General features: G+C 42.0%; 1 protein-coding gene across 5 annotated transcripts in view; it reads right to left on the minus strand.

Moving 5' to 3' along the window:
- The window catches only part of PDGFC (platelet derived growth factor C), a gene marked incomplete at its 5' end in the record, with an annotated part of 219348 nt that overhangs the window by 154949 nt on the left and 38327 nt on the right, over window positions 1-26072 (minus strand). The gene's annotated exons all lie outside the window — the stretch shown is intronic.

Here is a 26072-nt window from a genome sequence, read left to right on the forward strand (position 1 = left end):
AGTTATATTCAATGGAATATTTTGCCTATGTGGGGTTTTTAGTTTTCAAGCTTTCAGAATGTTAAAAAATAATTCTGCATGAATGGTAAATAATGCTTTATTTTGTTTTCGTTCCTTTCTCAAGTAGATCCATACTTAAAACCACTCCTCTCTTCCAATGTTCAAAAGAGTTTTGTTTCAAATCTAATTAAATTCCATTAGTGAGAAAAAACGCTTTTTAAGTTTTAAATGTATGCTTAAGTGCATTTAGTTTTCGATAGTGATCTCTTTACAAACTTGACATTGCACAGTAAATCACTTCTACCACATCATCTTTAACTCATAATTGAAGACATTTCATTGTTTTTTTGTCTTACGGGCATTTTTTTCTTTGTTGTTTTTTTTTTTTAAACGGGCACTTTTAAAATTTGCTTATTCTTAAACTATTGTTTCTCCTTAGAAATAAGTATTCTTGGGGAATTTACTCTAAGAAATCATAATGATTTGAATACTGAAGATAAGCTACGTATATGGAGTTAAACAGAGTATATACTCCATTTAGGAATAATAAAGGAGAAAAAACAGGCATTGAAAAGGTTGTATCTATAAGACCACGTCCCTTAGATAGGTACGGAGTATTTTTACTAATTGTTATAGCGAACATCCTTAAGAAGTGAAATTCATGAAGTTATCAAAAAAGATATTACCAAATTTCCTAAAAGAACTTTCTTTGAATGTATAGCTTGTAATGGTTTCTAGTATTGTATTAGGTTGTAGGATAATAAAGATTCTGCCAAAGAAGGAAAGTGATTCTACAATATGACTTACTAAATATGGACATATTTCCAGTGCTATGTACTAAGTACCCTCTTTTCAGGCCTAGAAAGACATTCACTTGTTTTCAAATGTGCTTTCAATCTGATTTATACGAGTATGCAAATGCAGAAATATAAAGTACACCATTCAAAACTTGTTCGTATCAGGACATCTGAGAAAAGTTAAGCAAAGCATTCTCTTTTAAGGCAGGCTGGCTTCCCAAATCATATTTTCTCACTAATCTCCTTACAAACTAAAAAAGGAAAACTAAAAATTCATTACTGAGAAGTACATGTACCTTTTCCTACATGCAGGTAATCCCTAACCTTCCTAAATGGCCCCCAAATTTCATAATCTCCATCTGAGTGGAAAATTTACCGGGATAGAAAGTGGAGCAGACCAAAGCACTTACGGAAAATTGTCTGAAACTCCCGACTGAAAACGGAGCGATTCCAGAGAAGGAAACCGTTCAGCCCAGAGGACGGCCTGGGCCCACGTCCTCACAGCATCTTGGTCTCTTCCTCTGCACCTGCCCGACCCTCAGGTTCCACGGGTCAGACCAGGCATGGCCCTCAGCCGGCTGCCCACCTGGGCTCTGTCCTCTGGTGGGAGCAAAGAGCATGGACACGAGGCTGAGGACCAGGGAGAAGGCCCCCGGGATGCGTCCCAGCCCCCCGGTTAAGGGCACACAGATGCCACCGGCACCCGAGGCCGGCTGTCAGCCGTGATCTCCACAGTCATTCGAATAACAACAGGACGGTATTAATTTGGACCGAGTTACCGGCATGAACCTTTTTTTATGCATTTTTTTTGTTAATTTTTATTGGAGTGTGGTTGCTTTACAATGTTGTGTCAGCCTCCACTGCACAACGGAATGACTCAGCCGTACACAGACGTTTATCTCCTCCCTTTTGGACTTCCCTCCCATTTAGATTACCACCGTGCATTAGGTAGAGCTCCCTGTGCTATACAGTGCGTTCCCATCAGTTGTCTATTTTACGCATAGTATCAATAATGTATATGGGTCAATCCTAGTCTCCCAATTCCTCCCACCCACCCCCTCCCCCTTGGTATCCATACATTTGTTGTCTACGTCTGTGTCTCTATTCCTGCCCTGCAAATAAGATCATCTGTACCATTTTTCTATGTTCCATATATATGCGTTACTATACGATAGTTGCTTTTCTCTTTCTGACTTATTTCACTCTGTATAACAGTCTCTAGGTCTATCCACGTCTCTACAACCGGCAAGACACTTAATTGGAATTTCAACATATCTTAGCTCTCTAAAAACAGAACTATTCTTATTAACGTATAAGCCTGGGGTCAACTTCCCTGTCTTGATTTTTTAATACAGCTAAGCGGTACCTCACATGGGCAGACAGGCCACTGCCTAAGCCTTGTCTTGTTTAGTCCCTGTAACAATTCTGTGAGGTGGACACTGCCATCATCTCTACAGATGGAAACCACTGAGGCCACAGACTGAAGAACGGAAAGTGGTAGACGAGGCTGTGAATGCAGAAGAGTTGGCTCCAAATTCTACACTCTCCCCAAACTTCTGCCCCTACCTCGAGAAAAATGTCTTCAGTTCCAAGATAATTTAGAACTTAGCTTAAATCAGCAGACTTCTCCAGTTAAAAGAAAAATCACATGATCTGAGAAAGTGTTTGTATTTTGAGAGTATATAAATTCTGCTGTTGAAAACCTTAAAAGGAAGGGAAAACTCACAGTCTTACACACACACACACACACACACACACACACACACACACAGAGCCCTGTAGTTCGTCCTATGGGTGAAGAGAAGGTCTGCCTAAGAATTTTCTCTGGCCCAACTTAAATGAAAACTGGCACTGCAAACCTTTTTCTATATTTTTCTGGTCCAAAAAGCCTATGGCCTGGTAGATGGTTCTTCTGTTTTGGGGGAAAGTACAATGAATCCTGTCTTTTGTGCCAAGGATGTTGGAGCCCAGAGCCTGGAGATTAAAAGTTAAATTTCTCTACACAAGATGGCTGGAGGGAAGGAGTGACGACCAGGAATCCAGTCACCCACGACCAGGTTTTCAGAGCAACAGACAATCGGAGAATATCAAACCCTAACCTCAAACCCTAACCTCCCAAATACCGAGAACCGTGGTGAGCTTCCCACAATAAACAGGATGGGGCGTGTTTGGGAGTTAGGAGAATGTGGTGCCAGATGTCTGGAGAATTTGGTGGGTAGCTAGGAACTTCCAGAAAGAAGCAGGGGCAGGGGAGGAAAGGAGGAATGAAGGAAAGAAAAAGACAAACACTCATCTAGAGGGTTTTTCCCTTGGTGACCAAGTTGAGGGACAGAAAGGTTTCTGGGGTGATGCCTGAATTTTTTAATTTAAATTGACCTTCTGAACTGAGTAATCTTACGTCTCCGATCAAAGACCGTGCAATAGTAGAACCCATCTAGTTCAACCCTCCATTCTATAAAAGAGGAGTGATTTCCAAAGAAGCAAACACCTGCCAACGTCTTACAGCTTTTCACCAACAGTTCTCCTGCACCCTAGTTCAAGGTGTTTCTCTTTTCATGACTCATTTTTGGAAGCTTTTCATAAAAAAACTTAACTTAAGAAAAACATTCTCAACCTACTTATAAGTGTGTATATAAGTATATATATATATATATATATATAATATATATATATATAAAACATATATATACAAGTATATATATAACATATATATATAACTTATAAGCCTGTTAGGAAACTCTTTTATTAAAAGAAACACAGATAACTATTTCTACTGATTTGAGTTTCTGTCGTTAATATTTCTAATTTTTCTCTGATACATAAGTTGTCACCTCAAAATTCTTCCCTCCTGAGCAACTCTCTTCACACACACACACACCCACACACACACCCACACACACACACGTCTTCATGGTCCCAGCACAGGGATGATTACAATTGCCGATCGACGGAACAACTTGCTAAGTGTGCTAATAACAGGTGTGCAGACAATAGCGATGAACGTGGCCCAGACCCAGCCCTCAAGGGGCTTCAGCCTAGTGGGAAACGAAAAAATGAAAATCAGCTTAATGAGGGCTATTTAAAAATATACAGTTAGGAGTCCATAGGGCCGTACCCATGTCACAAGGATTCATCCTTTCAAGGGGGGATGGCACGCATGTGTGTGTTTCTGGTTCCTGGTTCAGTTCTTATGTAAAGTATGTACTCAGTTAAACACTGTTCACTGGTGCTGAATTTTGAAAAGGACTCTTCTGTTTCACCTCCAACCTGGAAAACGCATTCATTTATCCATTCGATAACTAACACATCCAAATAATACTGTAGGCGCTGAGACTACAACACTGAAGAAAGTGCACCCAGGTCTGTTCTTCCGGAAATGTCAATGTACTAGGAATATTAGAAAGTAGTAATGACAACACGTGGTGTGAGGTGCGTCTCTGGGACAGCAAGTGGAAGGGCCGAGGCTGGCGTGCGCAACGGCATGAACCTCGAAGGCTGTCCGTAAGGTAGGGCACCGACGACCGTGGCTCGTGTTCACGTGCAGAGGTGTGGGGGCCGAGCCAGGCCACACGCGAAGGTGGAGGGAATATCCCCAGGCGAAGATGGGGGGGAGAGGGCGCGGGCATCCTCGTGGACTGATGTTGGGGAGAAGATGCTGGAGAAAGGGGAGCAATGGGAAGAGAGGGGACAAGCAGGAGGGATGCGTGAGGCAGCATCGCGGCCACGGCGGTGCTGAGGGGACCCCAGGCCACTGCGGCCACCCCGACCACGTTCAAGTCCACGCCTTCTCCTGCTGGTCACTCCGCGGCTTCCTAGGTGCCCTGTCTCTTCTCCACACGGAAGCGGGTGATTCTTTTAAACACGAATCAGATCATTTTATTCCCCTGAAAACCCGCCGGTGGTTTCTCACCGCTCTTAGGAGATCATCCAAACTCCTTATCCTGACCCGCGAAGCTGTCCTCCACGACGGGACCCCTGGGCAACCTCCCAGCTGGGTCTCCTGGTCCCTCACCGGGTCCCCTTCAGCCACACAGGCTGCCCTGAGGCCCCTCCGTTAAAGGCCGGGTGGGTCCTGACTCAGGCCTTTCACGCTTCCCGTTCTCCCTGCCTGGCAATGCTCACCTGTGGTTTTGGTACTGCGTCCCTTTCATCACTCCGTCTCCAGCCAAGTGGGACGCCCTCCCTGCCCGCCACGTCCAAACACACCCTCCTTCCTCCCTCTCTGTTCCCTTCATCTTGTGTGACTTCATCCAGAGCAGCTGCCACTCTCCAAAGATGTACTTTTTCTACTTTCTCCCTCGTGTGCGTGTGTTGTGGAGGCAGTATCTTTGTGTATTGTCTTCCTCTCGCACCAGAAGGAACCTCTAGAAGGGATTCTGCCCGTGTTACTCACCTTCCCATCCCAAAGGCCGAGAACAATACCTGGCACATCGTAGACACTCAAAAGACACTTGTTTAAGAGCTAAAGATAGTAAAGATTGAGTGATAGGAGCTGAGACAGGAATAAGCCCACCGGAGGACAACCTAAAAGGAAGCGTCAGGCAGATGGAAAAGCGTGCTAAAGCAGTGGCATATAAGGTGGAACCTAAAGGTGCGGGAGGATAGATTAGGAGTTTGGGATGAACGTATACACACTACTCTATATAAAACAGATGAACAACAAGGACCTACTGTGGAGCACAGGGAACTCTACTCAGTACTCTGTAATGACCTATATGGGAAAAGAATCTGAAAAAGAGTGGATATATGTATATGTATATCTAAATCACTTTGCTGCACACCTGAAACTAACACAACATTTCAGTCAACTATACTCCAATCTAAAATAAGAATTTTTTTTAGAAAAGCTGAAACGTGAAACACAAATACAACATACTGAATGAAAGCTCAAAGGGTAAGTGGAGTATTCAAATACAAAACAATAAAAATTTTAATAGCCTCAGACTGAAATTAAAGCCCATGAGGAAGCAAGTACAGTACGGATGGTCCCAAGAGACGAGGAAGAACCCCTGACTGCAAGGAACCGAGACTGTGAAAACAAGGACAGTGAGATCAGCCCCAAGAACGTTCAGATCATCAACTGAGCAGCTGAAAAGTGCTTGTCCTTCCTACACCAAGAATAAAGGAGTGTTTCTAGGAAGGTCCAGCATATAAAGGAAGTTCACTGAATTGCTATTAAAGGGGCTAAGAGACCAACACATCGCTATTATAAGAGATATGGCTTAGTCACAGGATCATACAACACCAACATTAAAAGAGTCTTCTTAAGCCATCTTCTCATTCTTCAATCCCTGGTCATTCTCAGACATCTACTGAGCGCCTACTATGTACCAAGCAGGAAACTGACGATACAGTGAACACTGTCTTGATACTTTATTCTCCTTGGAAATTGCTACAGATGGTTACCTCCACTTTCCACTCTGAGAATAAATGTTACAAGCAGCCTTCTGGAAACAGTGCCCTTGGATCTCTACTGTAATGACGGGTCCTGAGGTGAGGAATGTCAGGCCCTCCAGGAGGGGAACGTGGAGCCCGTGAAACCTGCGGGAAGGAGGTTCTGGGGCAGGTAGAGGCTTGCAGGCCCCGCCAGCCCTGCCACGGAGGCAAATACCACCAGCTGAAGTTAAACAGGTACATAAATAAGACACTGGAGAGAATGTTCTCTAACACCGTACACGGAATTAAACTCAGAATGGATTAAAGACCTAAATGTAAGGCCGGATACTCTAAAACCCTCAGAGGAAAACACAGGGAGAACACTCTGACATAAATCATAGCAAGATCTTTCTGGATCCACCTCCGAGTGTAATGAAAAGAAAAAGAAGAGAACACAATACAAACAAAAAACCCCAAGACAATGAAAATGTCTCGTAACTGAAACAACCTCCCACCAATGGAGAATCCACTCTAATGACCCCCCAACCCCTAGCTGCCAAAAAGAGTTTAGGAGATATGGGGATATATGTATACGTACAGCTGATTCACTTTGTTACAAAGCAAAAACTAACACACCGTTGTAAAGCAATTATACTCCAATAAAGATGTTAAAAAAAAAAAGGAGTTTACTACCAAAGTTGGAATTAATACACAAAGACAAGTTTCCCAGGGTGTGGATAGAGATTTATTCACATTATGTCTTAATAAAAGCATCTCTTGTAGGTGGATTTTAGGCTTTCAAGGTGATAGCCAGAAGGTATCCCTGTCCTTTTCCATTGGAACTTCCTGGGATGATAGGAATGTTTTCACAGCCCAGTACCACTAGCCATACGTGGTGACCGACTTCCAAGCGACTACAGCAACTGAGAAAATGAATTTTTAATTTAAGCTTATTTAGCTTTAATTCACTTAAACGTACACAGTTACATGTGGCTAGTGGCTACCGTGTTCATCAGCACCATGAGGCCAGAGCTGTGGTCCTAACACTGGTTAATAGAGGCTGATGTGTGAGAAATGACACCACTGCCTTCTCTTCCACCAGCACTGAAATGGGAATCTCCCCCAACCCGGAACGACAGTTAAATTAGTATAGTCTTTGGTTATATTAATTAATTTATTTTTTATTGACGTATAGTTGATTTACAATGTGTTAGTTTCAGGTGTACAGCAAAGTGGTTCAGTTATATATATATATAAAATATATTAAATGAATACATATAGGTATATATTTTTTTCAGATTCTTTTCCCATATAGGTTATTACAAGATATTGAGTAGAGTTCCCTGTGCCATACAGCAGGTCCTCACTGTTTACCTATTTTAAATACAGTTGTGTGTATATGTTACTCCCAAATTCTTCTTTCTAAAGGGTTAGGTAATCAACACTATTCCTGAAGTCCCCTTATTCTACTCGTAAATGTATTAGTTGCTTGACTGTCAATAACTCTCATCATTGCTCTGGACCTCAGCTGCCTTACGAGTAAAATAAAAGACTGGAACTACGAAGCCGTGTGCTACCTGAAGGGCTTTTCCGTATCAAATATACGTGATTTAAATCAGCGTACTTCACACTTCGCAAGAGCTGTTCTTTGTAGGTGATTCATATGCCTAAAACGCCATCGACCTGAAGAGGCATCATGGATTTCATAACAGCTCTGAAGCAAAAAGAGAACGTTAAATGTATTCCAAGGTCTACTCCAACTTCAGCAATAGAAATTTGTAAAAAATGTGCATCTTGGGGTCAAGGACCTACCAAATATTCAATACAGATATAATAAATTATTATAACACATCAGCAGTTTTCATTTTCTTAACTTAAGCAGATAGTACTTTTTTTTTTAACATCTTTATTGGAGTATAATTGCTTTACAATGGTGTGTTAGTTTCTGCTATATAACAAAGTGAATCAGCTATACATATACATATATCCCCATATCCCCTCCCTCTTGCGTCTCCCTCCCACCCTCCCTATCCCACCCCTCTAGGTGGTCACAAAGCACCGAGCTGATCTCCCTGTGCTATGCAGCTGCTTCCCACTAGCTATTTTACATTTGGTAGTGTATATATGTCCATGCCACTCTCTCACTTTGTCCCAGCTTACCCTTCCCCCTCCCCGTGTCCTCAAGTCCATTCTCTACATCTGCCTCTTTATTCCTGTCCTGTCCCTAGGTTCTTCAGAACCCTTTTTTTTTTTTTTTTAGATTCCCTATATATGTGTTAGCATATGGTATTTGTTTTTCTCTTTCTGACTTACTTCACTCTGTATGACACACTCTAGGTCCATCCACCTCACTACAAATAACTCAATTTCATTTCTTTTTATGGCTGAATAATATTCCATTGTATATATGTGCCACCTCTTCTTTATCCATTCATCTGTCGATGGACACTTAGCTTGCTTCCATGTCCTGGCTATTGTAAATAGTGCTGCAATGAACATTGGGGTGCATGTGTCTTTTTGAATTACGGTTTTCTCAGGGTATATGCCCAGGAGTGGGACTGCCGGGTCATATGGTAGTTCTATTTTTAGGTTTTTAAGGAACCTCCACACTGTTATCCAAATTGATACAGATAGTCTTTTAATAAAAAAAAGTACAGAAATACCATATTACCCCCATGCCAATAACATCCAGCAAAAGCAACAAATAACATACACAATAAACATATAAAAAGAGTAACTGGAAATTCTCTGGCTGTCCAGTGGTTAGGACTCTAAGCTTCCACTGCAGGGGCCCGGGTTCGATCCCTGGTCCGGGAACTAAGATCCTGGGAGCCGCGAGGCACAGCCAAAAAAATAAAAATAAAAATAAAATAAAAAGAGTAATGTCGCCCATAGCATGGTCTACCCATTTTATTTTTCTTAATCATGGCTTAAGTTAAAGTTAGTCCACAAGAGTGGCATCTGTTAGCAATGAAATGTCAAACTGACCTTTGAATTTCCTAGCTGTTTACATATAAAAGCCTCTAAGAGTGGCTTAAGGATGGTAGTAATATTGTACATTAGACATGAATTCCAGGCCATTGTTTCCTGATTTCAGATTGTAAAACCTGTGTTTAAAGCATCCCAAAATATATTTATTCTGTTGGTCTTTGAAGTAATTATTTTGGCCGAAAGAATTCCAGAGTAATTAATTTCTTCCTTATATAAAATTTAAATGTATGAGAAAAATGAACATATATTCATAGTCAGGTATAATTATTAATTCATGATGTCTGCCTCTCACATTCTCCTACAATTATAGTAAACTATTAAAATGTTTTTTAATAGTTTACTATAATTATATACCAGCTAGACATAAATGAAGATTATTTCAAATCTATGGATCAAACTCAATGCTCTGTAAGCCTTAAAAAAAAAGCTAGGGCCTTCCCCGGCGGTCCAGTGGTTAAGACGCCGCGCTCCCACTGCAGGGGGCGAGGGTTCAATCCCTGGTCGGGGAGCTAGGATCCCGCATGCCGTGTGGCACGGCCAAAAAAATAAAAAAAAATTAAAAAAAAAAAGCTAAAAAAACTATCTCAAAAACAATAAAGAGAAAATAAGCAAGCTATTCAATTTTATTCAATGAATAGACTTGGAAAATCAGGACTGGAAGTGGTTACTAATTATTTTTAAATACTTTAAATTACTAGCACGAAAGGGAAATACTGCAGAAAGCAATTTGTAAATAAACAAAGAAGGAGTTTCAAAGAAAACTCAGAAGCCATTTTCTTCAAGCCACCTTTTTAAATGAACTATCAAAGCAAAGACTCCTTTTTCGAATTCCATTCAATGGCATTAGAAGGACCGATGATTGCCAGTAGTGCCTTTTAAAATAACCTGTAAAATTCTCAAAAAGGGGCCATATGACACATAAACCCACCTTCCAACAGACACCGCATCTAATCGGTCAGCAAATATTTGTTCATCATTTACTAATACATGCAAGGAATAGGGGACAAAGAGGTTAAAAAAAAAATCAGTTCCTGCAATTCTGCAGCCCATGGTCTGGAGAACATACAAGACAGAAAAGCAGCAAACACGGACGGAGGTGCGGATAGAGAGGCCAACGGGAAGACAGGTGGCTGTGTGGTGAGGTTCAGGGAAAATGAAAGATGGACGGTGTGGAGCTGCCGATGCCTATTCCTGAAGGAAATGTCGCCCCCCTGCCTGTACCCCCTGCCTCACCGCATCAGTGGAAATATTATTCTTTCAAGGCTCTGCTTAATGAGCAGCCCCAGCCAAGCAGCCTGGTCGAAAAGGCACAGAGGAGGCACTCACTAAACGTGGGCCAAATGAATAGCCCTTTTTTGGTCTCTGCAAATCTGGGTCATGTAAAAGTTTAAAACTTCATGACGTGCAGTCAAGTGTCTATTCAGGGGCAGCTGAACGGTCTTACCCTACAATCTGCATTCTTGAAATCGGGCCCTCTTTTCCTGCGTAAACTCATTACCTCGTCCATCAGTCACTTACAGAGTGCTTGGGATACACAGAGCATCCTTCAGTTGCTGGTGTACTGACACGAGAAAAATACCTGCTCTTAAGTCCCAGCGGGAATAAAAACTTTTCAAAATAAATGTTGTCTAAAATAACAACAAAAATATCAGACAGTGATGTGCGCTACACACAGAATTGAAATGGTGTGACGTGACAGAGACAGGGTGGGTCCTCTGGTGGCCTCAGGTGTCTTAGTTCTGACATCCCCAGAAGTAGACCTTGGGACAAGGATTCAGGCGCAAAACGTTTATTCGAAATGTGGAAGAAACACCAGTGGGGGTGGGGGACTGAGACCAGGAGATTGAGTAGCCAGTAGAAGCTTCTATATCAGGACAGTCACCGCCATGAGCAACATCACTTAATCCCTGGTGTTAATTTTCTGGGCAAACCCTGAGACCCTATGGACATACGCATGCTTCCGAGTTTCCCAATCCTGAGGGGTGGGGAGCTGGGGTATTTATACACCAAGTCCTATCAGTCATTGGTTGAGAGCCGATGGGGAGAGAGTATCAATTCCCTGGCACTTCTGCCCTTCTGGGCCATAAGGGAGGCTCAAGTGAGGTGTAGATGCCACAGGTCTGCAGGGATGTAGCAGGCAGGGTGCAGGGCTGTGCCTGCAGGGGGCCTCCTGGACCAGGCGACAGGTGCGCTGGGGTCTAGATGGAGGGAAGGATCCAGGGTAAAAGACTCCCAGACGGAAGGAACTGCTAGTACAGGGTCAAGCTTGGAGTGCTTATCCAAGGTCACCCAGATAGAATGTCTGGAGCAAAGTGGATGACAATATCACATCAGACCACAGAGGGCTCTGGACGCCAGAGTAAAGTGCCTGGGAGACACCAGTGGGAAATACGGGCTCGACAGGATCTTATGTGCATTTTCTTCTTCTTTTTTTACTTATATATGTGTGTGTGTGTGTGTGTGTGTGTGTGTGTGTGTGTGTGTGTGTGTGTGTGTGTGTGTGTATAGATATACATAATATATATATTCTTTTTCAGATTCTTTTCCATTATAGGTTATTACAAGATATTGAGTAGAGTTCCCTGTGCTGTACAGCAGGCCCTTGTTGGTTATCTGTTTTATATATAGTAGTGTGTATATGTCAATCCCAAACTCCTAATTTACCCCCCTCGCCCCGCCTTCCCCTTTGGTAACCGTAAGTTTGTTCTCTAAGTCCGTGAGTCTATTTTTTGTTTTGTAGATAAGTTCATTTGTATCATGATTTTAGATTCCACATGTAAGTGATATCATATGGTATTTGTCTTTGTCTGACTTACTTCACTTAGTATGATAATCTCAAGGTCCATCCATGTTGCTGCAAATGGCATTATTTCATTCTTTTTTCTGGCTGAGTAATATTCCACTCTGTGTGTGTGTGTGTGTGTGTGTGTGTGTGTGTGTGCGCGCGCGCGCGCGCACACACACGCACATGCGCACATACCACATCTTCCTTATCCATTCCTCTATAATTTCAATTTTCAAAAGATGACTGGTGCAAATGAGTAGCGGAGTCCTGAGTGGAAGCAGGAAAGTCAGGATGCTGCTACAGAGGCGGACTCATGGCGGGGCGGGCGGGCAGGAGAGGCCAGACCAAAAACCCTGCGTGCGTTCTTCTGTAGGGATTCTGTGTCCGGTAGTGTCAGTGCGACCTTTTACTTAGAAGGAAGAAGACTAGAGGAGGAGTATATTTGAGGAAAGAAATGAAGTGGTTGTTTCAGTCAAGTTAAAGTTAAGATGCCTACGAGATATTTGCAGATGGAGAAAAAAGACAAGTTTGAAATCAGAGAAACATCAGAACTAGAGATCAATATCAGAGTCATCCACACGCATACTGCATTTGAAGTCAAGAGATTAGATAAAGAAATGGGTTCCAAAGACAGACTGTTATCCTGCAAATAATAGTTTCATGTCAGTAATCTTTTACTGTATCCGTAAAACGTACCGCAGTAATCACAGGTGAGTCATTCATTCATTATTTATTGAATATACAATTCCCCTGAAACTATCACAACATTGTAAATCAACTATATACCTCAATAAAAATTACTTATTGAACATAAAAGAGACACATGGTAATATGCTGAGAACTGTAGGAAATTAAAAATATATCATATATTAATCCTCATTTTTAAGATCTAAGGTCTACAAACCCTTCAAGATTAAAGATTGACCACAGTAATTGTCCCAGGAGATAGAGAAAAAGGACCATGGAAACTCAAGAGAAAGAGATTACTTCCACCTGGCAAAATCATAAAAGGTTTTGAGTGGAAAGTAGCATTTAAGCTGGGGCTTAAAGCCTTTTCAAATTTGTAGAACTTGCCCTGTAAACACTTAGAAAGTGGATGCATTTCAAGAGTTAGAGATTTAAAGAACAAAATCACAGAGATGGGACATTGGAGGGAGCATAATTCTGGAGTTCATTAAGTAGCTCAATTTGCAAGATGATAAAATGTATGAATGGGAAATAGGTGGTGAATATTTCTAAAATACAGAGTTATTAAATTCATTTCTCAAATATTCCATGTAAGTAAATAATTCACTTTCCACAGTGTTAAATATATATTTGGCCGGGTTTAAGAAAAAATTTTAAAAGACATACTTTCATTTCACCTCCTTTTTATAGAATATTGTTTTCCACTATACTCCACTACTATGAACAATCATTATGCACTTAGAAATTCGGTTCTCACTTTCATTGCCCATTTCGGTTATACTGTTCCCACATTGTAGATAATTTCCCATCTACCTGTCTATCTGATTTTCTGTTTAAAGACTGAAAATTTGTGCATTAAAATTGGATCTGTAAGGTGGGATTCCTAATTACTGGTCAGTAAAAAGGGAAAGGAAAAGACCTGGGCTGGGTAAAAAGAAGATGGAAAAGGCGCAGAACAGTGAAGTACAGGGGACATGCCCCAGTGACCGATGGAGGGGCCCGGATGTGTGGACCACAGAGAGGGTGTCACCAGCTCCACACCCTGCACTTGTCTCTAGACAGCCTTCATTTTAGACCCACCAGTTCAGCTCCTTTTTGCCATTCTTTAGGAGACCATGAGAAACATCCTTTTATGGTGGCATTTGAAGACTTCTTAGTTCACAGTTACCCCAAAACAAAAACGTAGCCATAAAGGACTTTCTGAAAAACACTGCCCATGAGAGACTGCACATTTTCTCATATTGTTTGTTGTAAGAATAAAGTTTATAATCACTGAAGGACCAAGTGTTTATCTCTATGGTGGGTCTCAAGAAGACTATCATGCTAACGATATGTGACTGCACGTACAGGAAAGTGAAACCAAGTTACAAGTTAGAAAACGCAACAGGCAAAGAAGGGATAAACTCAAAGAATATGCCTGACCTCTTTCCAAAAGAAAGGTGAGTGGAAACAACTGCAATAAGTGAATCCGTGAGGGGAACCTCAGGTGGATGGGCTGGAAGCAAGTGACAAAGGAGCAGTGACCCCCCTGCACGGACTGGGCCTTAAGACTCAATAACTTAGAAACCCTTAGTTAAAAAAATGTGCAAAATGACAACTACCAAGAAGACACCACATACAAATCCGTCAACGCTTATAGAGAATGACTGAATGATACTACTACTATGTAAATAACATGTTAATCCAACATTTAAATACCTGTGTACTTTCAAAGAAAATTTAACATTGTCTGCTCGACACAGAAATTATGAAAATATAATATATTCTATGTCCTGAGCTATCTAGGTAAGATACCAGTTGGGGAGGAAAGAGGAAAAAAAGGAAAGAAAGAGGAGAAAAAGTAAGTCTATCTTATAAAAATAATTTTTATAGTTCATAAAATCAATTTTTCATAGTAAAAATGGGCAATAAAATATACAACTACTCTCCAGTTAAAAAACAAAACTAATTTTGCCCCCCAGCACGTGCACATGTAATTTCTATTCTTCCAGCCTTCCGGAAAGCATCAAAATACAACAGAATGACCCAAAGAGACAAAATCTTTCTTCCTCCTCCTCCTCCTTCAATGAATGATTTATTGTTCAACAAGGGTTAACTCAGGTCAGCTTAAGGGGGGAAAAAAAAGAAAGAAAAAAGAGGGAGCTGGTACTCAGACATTACAGAATGAAAAATATTCCCTGGTTCTTTACCCTTCAGAGGGATACAAGGCACAGTTGATAACATTTTTAAATACTTGGGTTCACATCAAGTTACCTCTCCTACTTTCAAATGGTCCTTTCAAGATATCTGTGTTGACAGGCCCGAACTTGCAGCGCCCCGCCCAGAAGGCCCACCCAAGTAGAATGTTGAAAAAATCGTCAGCTCACAGATGGTAATATACCAGATGCTGGAAAACACCAAGTGGGTTGCCATTTGAGTTTGGGTCTAAACTAAATGAGCTGGGTTACTAACTGGATTAATTTGTCATTAGACTCATCTTTCTAACCTCCAAAGAGCACATTTTCATTGTGACCTCGCCTGCATGCCTTTGTGGGAATAACGGGTAACTTACATACACTGTATGCAAGTATCTCTTAAAATTGCAAGCAATAATCTTGTTCAACAACAGATTTAAAGGAAAAAATTCTCTATAGTTCACCCTCATTGCTATATGACTTTTCCAGGCAGCCTCATGGAAAAAGAATTTCGGGCACTGGGAAGAGAGTGTGCAAAATCGTGCAAAAATCAAACAGTGTGGGGAATCGTCAGGATTGCAGAAAAGCTGAGACTTAAGACATCAGAGGTGGATGGCTGAGGGCAATAAGGAGTTTGAGCTTGATCCATGGACGATTTGTAAAATAGGAAATCCTATCTCTAGATTTTTGAAAGGCAATAACGTACAGAACAATTTGTTTACATGATCCGAAAAGACTCTTTCTTTAAATGAGGCATTACCACAAGAGTCATATAATTGTAAACAAAAATGAAATCCCATTATAAAGCTGAGACTACTTGTAATAAAGGCCACAATGAAGAATCTAGGTTTACGTGTTTATTACAGGCGAAATTCAGCCTGGCTTCTTTCCCTTTCCCACATGGGTGGGAAATTATCATCGGTGCTAATTTCCCTGCCCTGTAATCCCACAATGTATTTTAACTTTCTTTGCCTGCTACCTACCCACTGGGGAGCGAGAGAGCCTGCCAAGTGTGGAACGCAGCCAAGTCGATCTGAACAGACAAAACTGACAAGAGCCGTGAAAGCAAGGGATGTGACAGCCTCCGAATTCTGACCTTCAGAACAGGAAACCCAAGGTACGACTCAGCTCCCCAGTCTGCATGCTTTCTTTTGTACCAGGGGTAACACGGCACAGATTTCCTGTTATTCAAGCATTTGTGGATTACCTTCCCAAGGGTCACGAGAGCTTCTGAACAGATAACTGCGCGGGGACAATGAGAAGACCATTAAGAGGGCCTGTCAGCTAGGGGACAGGAGTATCATATTTCTACTGAGAAGAGCACTGAAATCATAGGCAAAGATCCACAAAGGCTTGAGCTGCCCGGGATCACGTTCACCTCTGTGGTCAGTGCATGTGCTCAGGGACATGTGACGATCGCAGGGTTGGCTTGCTCGGGGAAGAAGGACAGGAGCCATGGCCTTTCCTTACTATCCAGGAAAAACAGCCCAAGGTAATCTGGAGGCACCTCACGTGTGGATCGCAGCTGGGACGGGAAGGCCAGGGCAGTGGACAAAGGCAAGCTGTCAGCACTGGCCCCAACTCCCCAGAAGACTCACGTCCCAGCAGACCCCAGACCACCCAGACATGCGCTATGCTAACTGTCATCTTAAACTGAAGTGGAGATATTTATTCGGAATTATGGTTTATACTTATCTTTGTGTGGATTTTAAACATCACATTTATACGAGGTTGTTTTTTTTTTTTTTAATCTACATCTGTTGAACAGAAAAGTCTCAGGTAGTACCGTCTGCTTTACTTTTATTTCAGAATCTTCTTTCCTTTGAAAATTGTTCCATGCATCCTTCCCAAAGAGTGTATTATGGCAACGTTGAAAAAGCACACAATACCTGGTCATGACATTTATAGCATATGAGTTGGCTTTCAAATAGCTCCAAGTTTTGTATAAATAAAAGGAGTCAGGGGGGCTTTTTCCTTACCAATGTAAGGTTAATTTCATCTATTATTAGGAACTTTTAATACGCCAAAGCCTCTGTTTTGATCAGGAGTCTGTGTGCGTTTCCTCCTCAGGTTTCCTGCAGTTGACATTTCTAAGGGAAACGCTGCAAAAACCTTTAAGAATGAAGGCACTTAGGTTCAGCTTTCAGAAAGCCAGGAAGGTATAATATTTACTCTCTGGTTAAAGGAAGTAAACCCAGAAATGCCACCCTTTGTGCTCAAAGAGGGAACAAAAAAAAGTGCAGAGACAGAGTTAATATTTAATCATGAGCATCACCGGGCGGTGGGGGGGGGGGGGCAGACAGGCCTGTTGAGAATCCGACCGTAAGCCCTTAGGTTCCAGAACTTCTCAGAGTCTGAGCTGCCTCACCTCAACCAGCAAAGTCAGCGAACGCACAGGTTTGCTTAAAGACCCGCAGGAAAGAAAGCTAAGGAACTCCTGGCCACGGCAGACATTAGTAGACTTTAGCTGCACACGCTTCTCATAAATGAAATGCTGCTCACCTGTTTCAGACACATTCAAACTCCCTACACTAGATTCTCAGTACTTGTGGCTTCCACGTTTGCGACGTCCAACCAGGCGACACGCTCCGGCTGGTTTCAGCCCCTTCCTGCGAACGAGTTTCCTTTCCACAGCATATTTAGCACTACACGTTCCTCGTTTTTGTGTTTCTGGGGAGAGTTCACTGTTTTCAACGTCCCCAAGCTGGTACTGATGCGCCGGCTTGCATCCCTGCAATGCCCTTTGTGGGTGTGAGATAAGCTTTGTTCAGACACGAGTTATATGCCACTGGCCGTGAGTTCAGTTGTCCTGAATCAACAATACAGATCAAATAAGGTGTCTTTAAACAGAAACGCACATAAAACCGGGTATATGAGGTGATGGGCTGAAGGAAATGTGACCAGGGGCTCACGGGAACCGGATCCCACGTTTCCTGGAGGAGCAATGGTTTGGTATTCGCTAACTCTCGTTTGCGATGACTTCACACCACATGACTACCACGGATGGCAACAAGTGACGGTATGTATACACCAGACCTCACGTTAAGCAACAGGAGTGCACAATTAAAGCACAGAGCCCCTTGCTCTCAAGGAAATGAAAATGTCAAGTACACACTTCGTTAAACATTAAGATACAAACAAAATTTGTGTCATTCGTTTTCAAATTATGTAAAATACACAAACATCCTGTCATTGGAGGTTACTATTAAACTATAAATTACCAGTCTCTGGCTGGAATCAGGCGACACTCCTTTGCCTGCTATACAACCCCTTATCACAGTCTGCTGTGTCTAGTAGTTAAACCCATCATGTGCCCATCACCTCCACGGGCTGAGTTTCAAAAAGTATCTTTGTTTTGTTCAGGATGTGAACTGTTTCCCTTGAGGGTATTTCAACTTTGAGCCTTGACTGCATCTCACGAATAAGTCAGAAGGTGGCCAGTGGAGCCCTCTGAAGACGATTTCCACCCCACTTCAGGTCTTGATACCCAGCAGGACCCCATGGGGCTCCTGGGCACAAAAGCCTCTCCGTGTCCCCTGTTTTCTTGATGACAGTAAATAGGCTTCATTCAGCCTCCAGGACCTTCCCTGAGTTCCAGCGGGCAGGTTCAGAAAGTCGCTAACCAGGGAAGGGAGGGGGTGCAGAGACCCTGGGAGGACCAGCCAAGACACAACAGTGCCGCCTGGGGGCAGGGTCCCGGTTCCCCCTCCAGGGGTGCACAGAACAATATTTTGAGCTGTTCTGCAGATACTGAAGCGCCCACCAGGTGGGAGAAGTTAACAGGTAACACAGCCAGCTTCCCGCAAGCACGCAGACCCCAGACCAGCGGGAACCAGAAGGTTGATGATGCCGACTCCTCCCACTTACCTCACCACCGACCAATCAGAAGGCCGTCCACGAGCTGACCACGCCCTCTTTGAACCGCGATGATAAACCTCCCCATTACCCTTCCAGGTCCTGACACAGGGTTTGGAGGGCCTGAGCCCACTGCGGCCCCCTTTGCCCGGCAAAGCAATAAAGCTGTTCTTCTCTACTTCACCCAAAACTCTGTCTCCGAGATTTAGTTCGGGTACAGAGGCCGGATTCGGCATCAGCCTTTCTCTTCCCCACCCGCCCCTTCGACTCATTCCCCTTCAAGGGAGGGGAAGGCACCAATACTATGAATTTCCCTCCTAAGTGTCTTACTGTGTCTTTAAAACAAAACCAACAAACAGCTTGCGGCCTCTCTCTGTGACCTACGAAGGCCAGCCCTGAGCCCGTTTGTTCTTTTCTCCTTATTTTATCGTCTGGTGCAGCAAGCAAAGAAAGGCAGGGGATGCACTGGCTCTCCTCCCTCACAATGCACCCTTCCCCCCCTGTCCTGTGCCCTCCCTTGGGTGCCGACCTGCATAGGCCACCAGGCCAGGCGCCCCTGCCCTCCAGCATCTGGCCGGGTGTGGTCAACTAGGCACTGGCCCAAGCTCAGAGGGCAGAAGGAGGAAAAGGCTGAGCCCTTTACTTCCTCTCGTCCCTGCCTTGAAGTTCAAGTCCTGGCTGTAAGTTTATTCTCTGATCCGCCAACCCCCTGCCCTCAAATTAGAGGCTCACTACATGTGGTCCAGGCACCCCTTTGTGTCCCCAAGGGCCTTTCAAGGGTCCATGAGCTCAAGATTATTTTCATAATCATATTAGCATGCATTCTGCCTTTTTCACACTCACTCTGTCACGCGTGTGCAATGAACTTTGCCAACGGCAACGGGACCTGATACCACAACCTACTGAGTGCAGACACGGATATGAACACCCAGCTGTCTTCCAACAGGCCAGACGTTAAAGAAATCGGCAAAAACGTGACAGAATTCTAGCACTATCAATAAAATTTTTCTTTGGAAAATGCAATTTTATGATTCATAAAATTACGTTATTTAGGGTAACATACAATGGGTTTGTTGTTATATTTAAAGTTTCCATCTGTTTCCTGCCAGGATCCTTCCAGCCACAGGGGCATCTCCTTCCAAACCCCTTCCACAAAGGCCCACCTCCCTGACTTGGTAGGTAAAACAGGTCAGGCTGTTTAAGGACCCAGTGATGGATGCAAAAACTCTATTTCGGTCTCAAGTGCAAATCCCGTTCTCCAACATAATTTGTCTGAACCTCTGCACTTGGCAGAGTTATTGGATGGGTGCCCAGCCTTCACCAAAGCTGTTATTTGGTCACCACTAGGCTGTCCGCTCTTGGGGCGCAAGTTCTGTCAATCAGGGATGATGAGGGGGGGCGGGGAAAGGATGTCTTAGGTCCCAAAGCACTTATGAGAGAAGGTTTCGGGAGTTGCTGTCTCAAAGCAGGCGATGAAGCCAGGGGCCCCCCTGACCTTCATTTATCCCTTCAACAAAGTAGTCCGGCTCAATTATAGTAGTTTTATATATAGTCATAACCATTTTACTTACCAAATGCTTGTAACTAAAAATAAAACCTTTCAAACGCAGAAAGCCTCTGTACTTGCCTTCGGGAACAGTAAAGGAAGAAAAACTGGGGGGTTAAATTCCAACATGTCATTCAATTCAGCCAGTCTGGTGGAGCAACAAGCCCCAAAGACCAAGTGGCCGATGGTCTCCCCAAGAAGAGAGAGAAAAACAGAGTCTTCAGCGGAAAAGAAACACGGGTAAGGAGCCTGACATGGGTTTAGTACAATCAGCACCAGCAGCTTTGATTCCTGAATAAAAGGAACCCGGTGTTTTGTTCATATTTCAACCACAGAAAAAAAGATAAACGCCATTGTTAAAAAGATCTCTTCAACTACCTGTTCTTTATCTTCTGCGCACACATTGAAAAGCAAACTGTAAGCTGGAGAACATATTCACTAGAGAGGTGTCAATGCATTAAACTCTTTATTGTAAACATATTCTTACGCATAATGAGAAAAAGAAATTGACCAACACAAAAATAGACCCAGGGTATGAAGATGTAGTCACCAAGAGGGAAATGCAGATGACCACAAATGAAACTTAAAAGAAAGGGAAAAACGTTCAACTTTACCAGTACTAAAATTACGCTATGCAAAATGAGAAATTGCTTTTAAGTGTTATAAAAGAAGATGGAGCTAAAAAGGCTAATCATTCCATCATTGCTTACAGAGATACCAAAAGTTAGGTCAAAATTTTTCAACAGAAAACTGGCTCAAGGAATTATAAAACATGAAAGGGCCAGTATATCATGAACAAAATAATGCTGCCAACTAATATTTTATATCCACGGTATTTTATTATTTCGTGAAAAATCATACTATAAAGCAGATGGATCCTAATAGTCCATTTTTGTGAAAACAGATCTGTAAATACGCACAAGAAAAAAATGGAAGGTGACACACCAAAATTAACTTTAGTAACCAGGTGGCCAATATTCATGAAAGCAAGGAGAAGCAGGTAACATAGCTAAAACGTTCCGGGGAGGCTTCCTGGACCAGGCAATGCAGAACTGCGGGCTATCGTGAAAGCATCTCAGGGAAGAGGGCAGAGCTTGGGAGGACACAGGACTGTTCCCCTCCGCAGTTTGATTCGTGGGTCGGACCAACAGGTAAATGCCAGGTAGGGAGACAAAGAGAAAAGACTAGATTGAAAGATCTGAAATCCGGGCTAAGGAATGTGGATTTTCTCCAAAAGGCAAAAGGGAGACATGTTAGAAGGCAGATAGACTAGATATATCAATGGGAGGAGAACGGCAGGTCAGAGGTCACTGCCCTCACCCAGGATGCTGTGACCTTGTCTGTGACTCAGCCTCAGAAGACGCTGGCTTCTCTCTCAGCCTCTGGATCAATAAAGTCTAGGCCTGCTTTATGAATTAACTGAAGATCTTTTTATATTTAATTTACATGTCCGTATTCTTTAGGCTCAAAGGTATGCCCAGACACACACCACAGTCCAACCATATCAGCACTTGAAAGCTATGCTTTTTCTGGTCCAAATATTATCTTAAATTATATTCTACAACATGTGTGTAAACTTGTAATGCTGACATCATGAACAAAGTGAATTCAGTAGAAAAATAACTCAGTGAGTCAGACGCAGAAACAAGAAATAACAAGCAAGTTCATCTCTACATGAAAGAAAACCCTATCATCGGCAAGGCCTACTCTCACTCCTGGAATTTCTCTCATAAACCTGAAAAATAAAATTTGGCTCATAAAAAGAGGGCTTGAAAAGATGAGTCTACATAAATCTCCAAGATAAGAAAACACATTTTTCATTTACATGGGAATGAGGAATTCACTTCAGAATTGTATTATGAGCCAAAGAGAATATACAAAGAAAATTTCTTACTGTGGCATAGTTAAATCGTGGCTTGTTTAAATAATATACCTTACAAAAACATAAGGTGCTCAACGTTGCTAATTATTAGAGAAATGCAAATCAAAACTACAATGAGGTATCACCTCACACCAGTCAGAATGGCCATCATCAAACAGCCTACAAATAATAAATGCTGGAGAGGGTGTGGAGAAAAGGGAACCCTCCTACACCGTTGGTGGAAATGTAAACTGGTGAAGCCACTGTGGAACACAGTATGGAGGTTCCTTAAACCACTAAAAATAGAATTTCCATATGATCCAGCAATCCCACTCCTGGGCATATATCCACATATCCGGAGAAAACCATAATCCGAAAGGATACATGCACCCCAGTGTTCACTGCAGCATTATTTATAACAGCCAGGACATGGAAGCAACCTAAATGTCCATCAACAGATGAATGCATACAGAAGATGTGGGGGGTGTGTGTGTGTGTGTGTGTGTGTGTGTGTGTGTATTACTCAGGCATAAAAAACAACGAAATAAAGCCATTTGCAGCAACAAGGATGGAACTAAAGATTATCACGGTAAGTGTAGTAAGTCAGACAGAGAAAAACAAATATCGTAGGATATCACTTATATGTGAAATCTAAAAAAAAAAAAAATCAAAGAAATGAACTCATTTACAAAACAGGAACAGACAGACACAGAAAACAAACTTATGGTTACCAAAGGGGAAAGGGTGGGGAGGGATAAATTGGGAGATTGGGACTGACATGTACACACTACTATATATAAAATAGATAACCAACAAGGACCTTCTGTATAGCACAGGGAACTCTACTCAATATTCTGTAATAACCTATATAAGAAAAGAATCTGAAAAAGAATAGATACTTGTATATGTATAACTGCATCACTTTGCTGTACACATGAAACTAACACAACATTGTAAGTCAACTGTACTCCAATAAAAATTAAATTAAAAAAACATATTATGATACTGATGTGTCATCAGAAGAAATCAAATTAACATATTCTTCTAAGACATATTACTTCTAAGCACGTCTTATATAATAATTTTGATTCCTAACTTTGATCCTTCCCCTACAAACTACTTCTTAGATATTGCTCTTGTGATAGAAAACTGTCAACCCGATACCAGTTTCACGTTCACCGGACACAATAAAGATGGAACTATACCAAGAGGGTTTACAATATATGAAACTGTCAGTGACTTACTGGAAAGAAAGTCTTGGAAACTGGTAAACAGTTGTACCAGTGTCACTGCACAACACTGTACAGCTTTTTACTGACAACCACATGAAAAAAAAAAGGCAGAGCTGAGTTTCTAATTTCCTCATGATATCCGAACCAAGTAACAATTCAGGTAGATTCTTCACCGATGAAAGGTTTTTATAATGCTGAACAATGTGAACTACCAGAAATACATATTTAAAGAATCAAACTACTGGTTGTAGTCAAGGAACTATAAAGGAAACCATCTTACTATTACATAAAATCAATTATTTTCAAACTTGAAAATAGCATTTCCTTCCTAACTACTTTAGTGCAGTTGAATCTTGAACACAGCGGGGGTTAAGGACCCCAACCCTCTGTGAAGTTGAAAATCCACGGATAAGTTACGGTCAGCCCTCCGAACCCACAGTTCTTTCATATCCTAGGTTATTCCGTATCCTCAGATTCAACCAACCTTGGATTGTGTAGTACTGTCTATTTACTATGGAAAAATTCTGTGTATAAGTGGACCTGTGCAGTTCAAACCTGTGTTGTTCAAGGGTCAACTAACTCTATCTATTTCCAAGTATCCTGAAAAAGTTAAAAAAGTATAGCACTTCATCCAGGGAGATTTAAGCCAGCCTGCTCTAAGATCTGGAGTCATGTCTATACTAGTAGAACACATGCCCTAAATATGGGGTTAGAAAGTGTACATTCAACACCATAAACAGCTGATTTTATCCATTCACCCCATAAATGTTTAATAATAAAATAAACCCATAAGTGAGAATCAAAAACAAGAAGTCTTTTTGGAGACTTTACTGTAATGGGAGAATGAAAAGTAATAATTAAAAAGAAAAATTGCACCTACTATGAGAATAAACCGTACTTAGGTCCACAAAAGCCAAGACTAGAGTCCCTTTTTGTGTACCAGTCTATACCTGCAGCTGACACAGAGGTCCTCAAAGTGTGCTCTAGGAACCTTTGAGGGGTCTGTGAGATCAAAGTTATTTTCCTACGAACGTGCAGTCATATTTTCCTGAGGTTATTTCCTGAGTCATATTTTCCTGATGCACAATATCTCAGCGGATTGAGTACAGAAGCAGATATGAGAATTCACCTGTCTTCCCGCAAGCCAGACACTAGATTTTTTTAAAAATGTAAAACAACAACACACTTCCTACTCATTGCGTTTGCTTTGGAAAAACAATGATTTTTTTCATAAAATATGTTCACGTTAATATTTATCAGTTACTTCTAAACGAATAAGTATGTTGAAGCTTCCTCAGTTTAATTTCGAATATGATCAATACCAATAGATGTAAACCCCTCAAACAAAAGCTCTTCGGCATCTTCAATAGTTTTCACATGGATACAAGGATCTTAAGACCAAGAAGTCAGAGAACCAATGGTTCAGCATACAGTTGGCGCTCAAGTAAGTACTGAATCGTGAACTAAGAGGGAAGGCCAAGCAGACACAGGGATAGCTGAACTGGGATCCGAAGGGTGGCACAGATCTATGAGGTGAGCACAAGACAAGAGGGGGCAGAACTTTTCTATAACAACGCACACAGTTTGTAAGTCGTGCTATTTAAAATGTTTTCCAAGCCATTGAGCAACTTGTAGACAATGATTAAAAATGAAGTGGTCCCTTACAAATGAGAAACTGGATGGGTGACGGAGCCACAGCCATGGATGTTTACTGCCTCTGCACAGACTCTATGCTGTAATTCTAGAGAACATCTTGAATTTAAAGCCGGACACGCAACCATCTTTCCTAGGACAACTGTGCTGAGGGAAAGAGTGTGGTTTCTGGTTGGTTCTCTCATTTTCGAGGATGCGTCAGTTTTTAAATAATGTTATTACGGTCTATGTTAATATTATTTCCCTTTAAAAAATAATGTCAAATCCAAAGAAAATATCAAATATGTGTTTGCGCAATGGTGTTTCCTAAAATCACTCACCCTTTGTCCTTTCAGGCTGGTTAGTAATCTCCTTGGGTGTAGAATACACGAGATTCCTCCTCAGAGACAAATGTGGACGTTACTTAAGGGACAAAGTAATACCATCTATTCCTGGAAGGAACACTAGCCATTCTGTACAGAACAAGTTACGATTAAAATAACAAGGTGACACTGCCTATTTTGTAAGCAGAACCTATTAACAAAGCTAAAAATTGAACAGGAAGAGAGGTGAGTTTGAAAAAAGCAAAAACGTTGTCTTTCTGCATAAATCCCTTCATTCGTTCAAGATGACCTATCAGCTAACAAAGGCAAGCATCACAAAGCCATTTCTAAGATTTTATAAAAGGGAACCAGCTTGTGAAACCGTTCCTACAGACGGTATCAGAAATACACTCCAGCTCCTAGCCCCATTGTCTGCCTGAAGGCCAGAGGGAAAACCCCTGGTTGACCATAAAAGGGCCGCCTGCATGTGCCCAGGGCAGAGTATACAGGATCTTATTTACACAAGTATAAATACATGCCATTCCCGTGTGCTCACTGGTGCTCCTGAAGCCTGGCCAGAAGAGGTGGGTCCCGGGTGCAATGCAAACAGGATTCAAAAAGTCTGTGACGTTTTCCCAACGTCTTATGTACTTTATTTTTCTAGCTTATCTTCTCTCCTGAGAAAAATATCTACAAAGCTAAGATCACTAGCATTTAACAGGTGACAGCTCCAGAAATAGTTGAAAATAAGCCCTTAAGATTCAGCAGGAGGAGAGAAGACACACTTCCCATAAATAGGCACTTTTTTCTAGT

This window comes from Balaenoptera borealis, assembly GCF_965194805.1.
Source record: "Balaenoptera borealis genome assembly, chromosome: 4".
Lineage (NCBI taxonomy): Eukaryota > Metazoa > Chordata > Mammalia > Artiodactyla > Balaenopteridae > Balaenoptera > Balaenoptera borealis.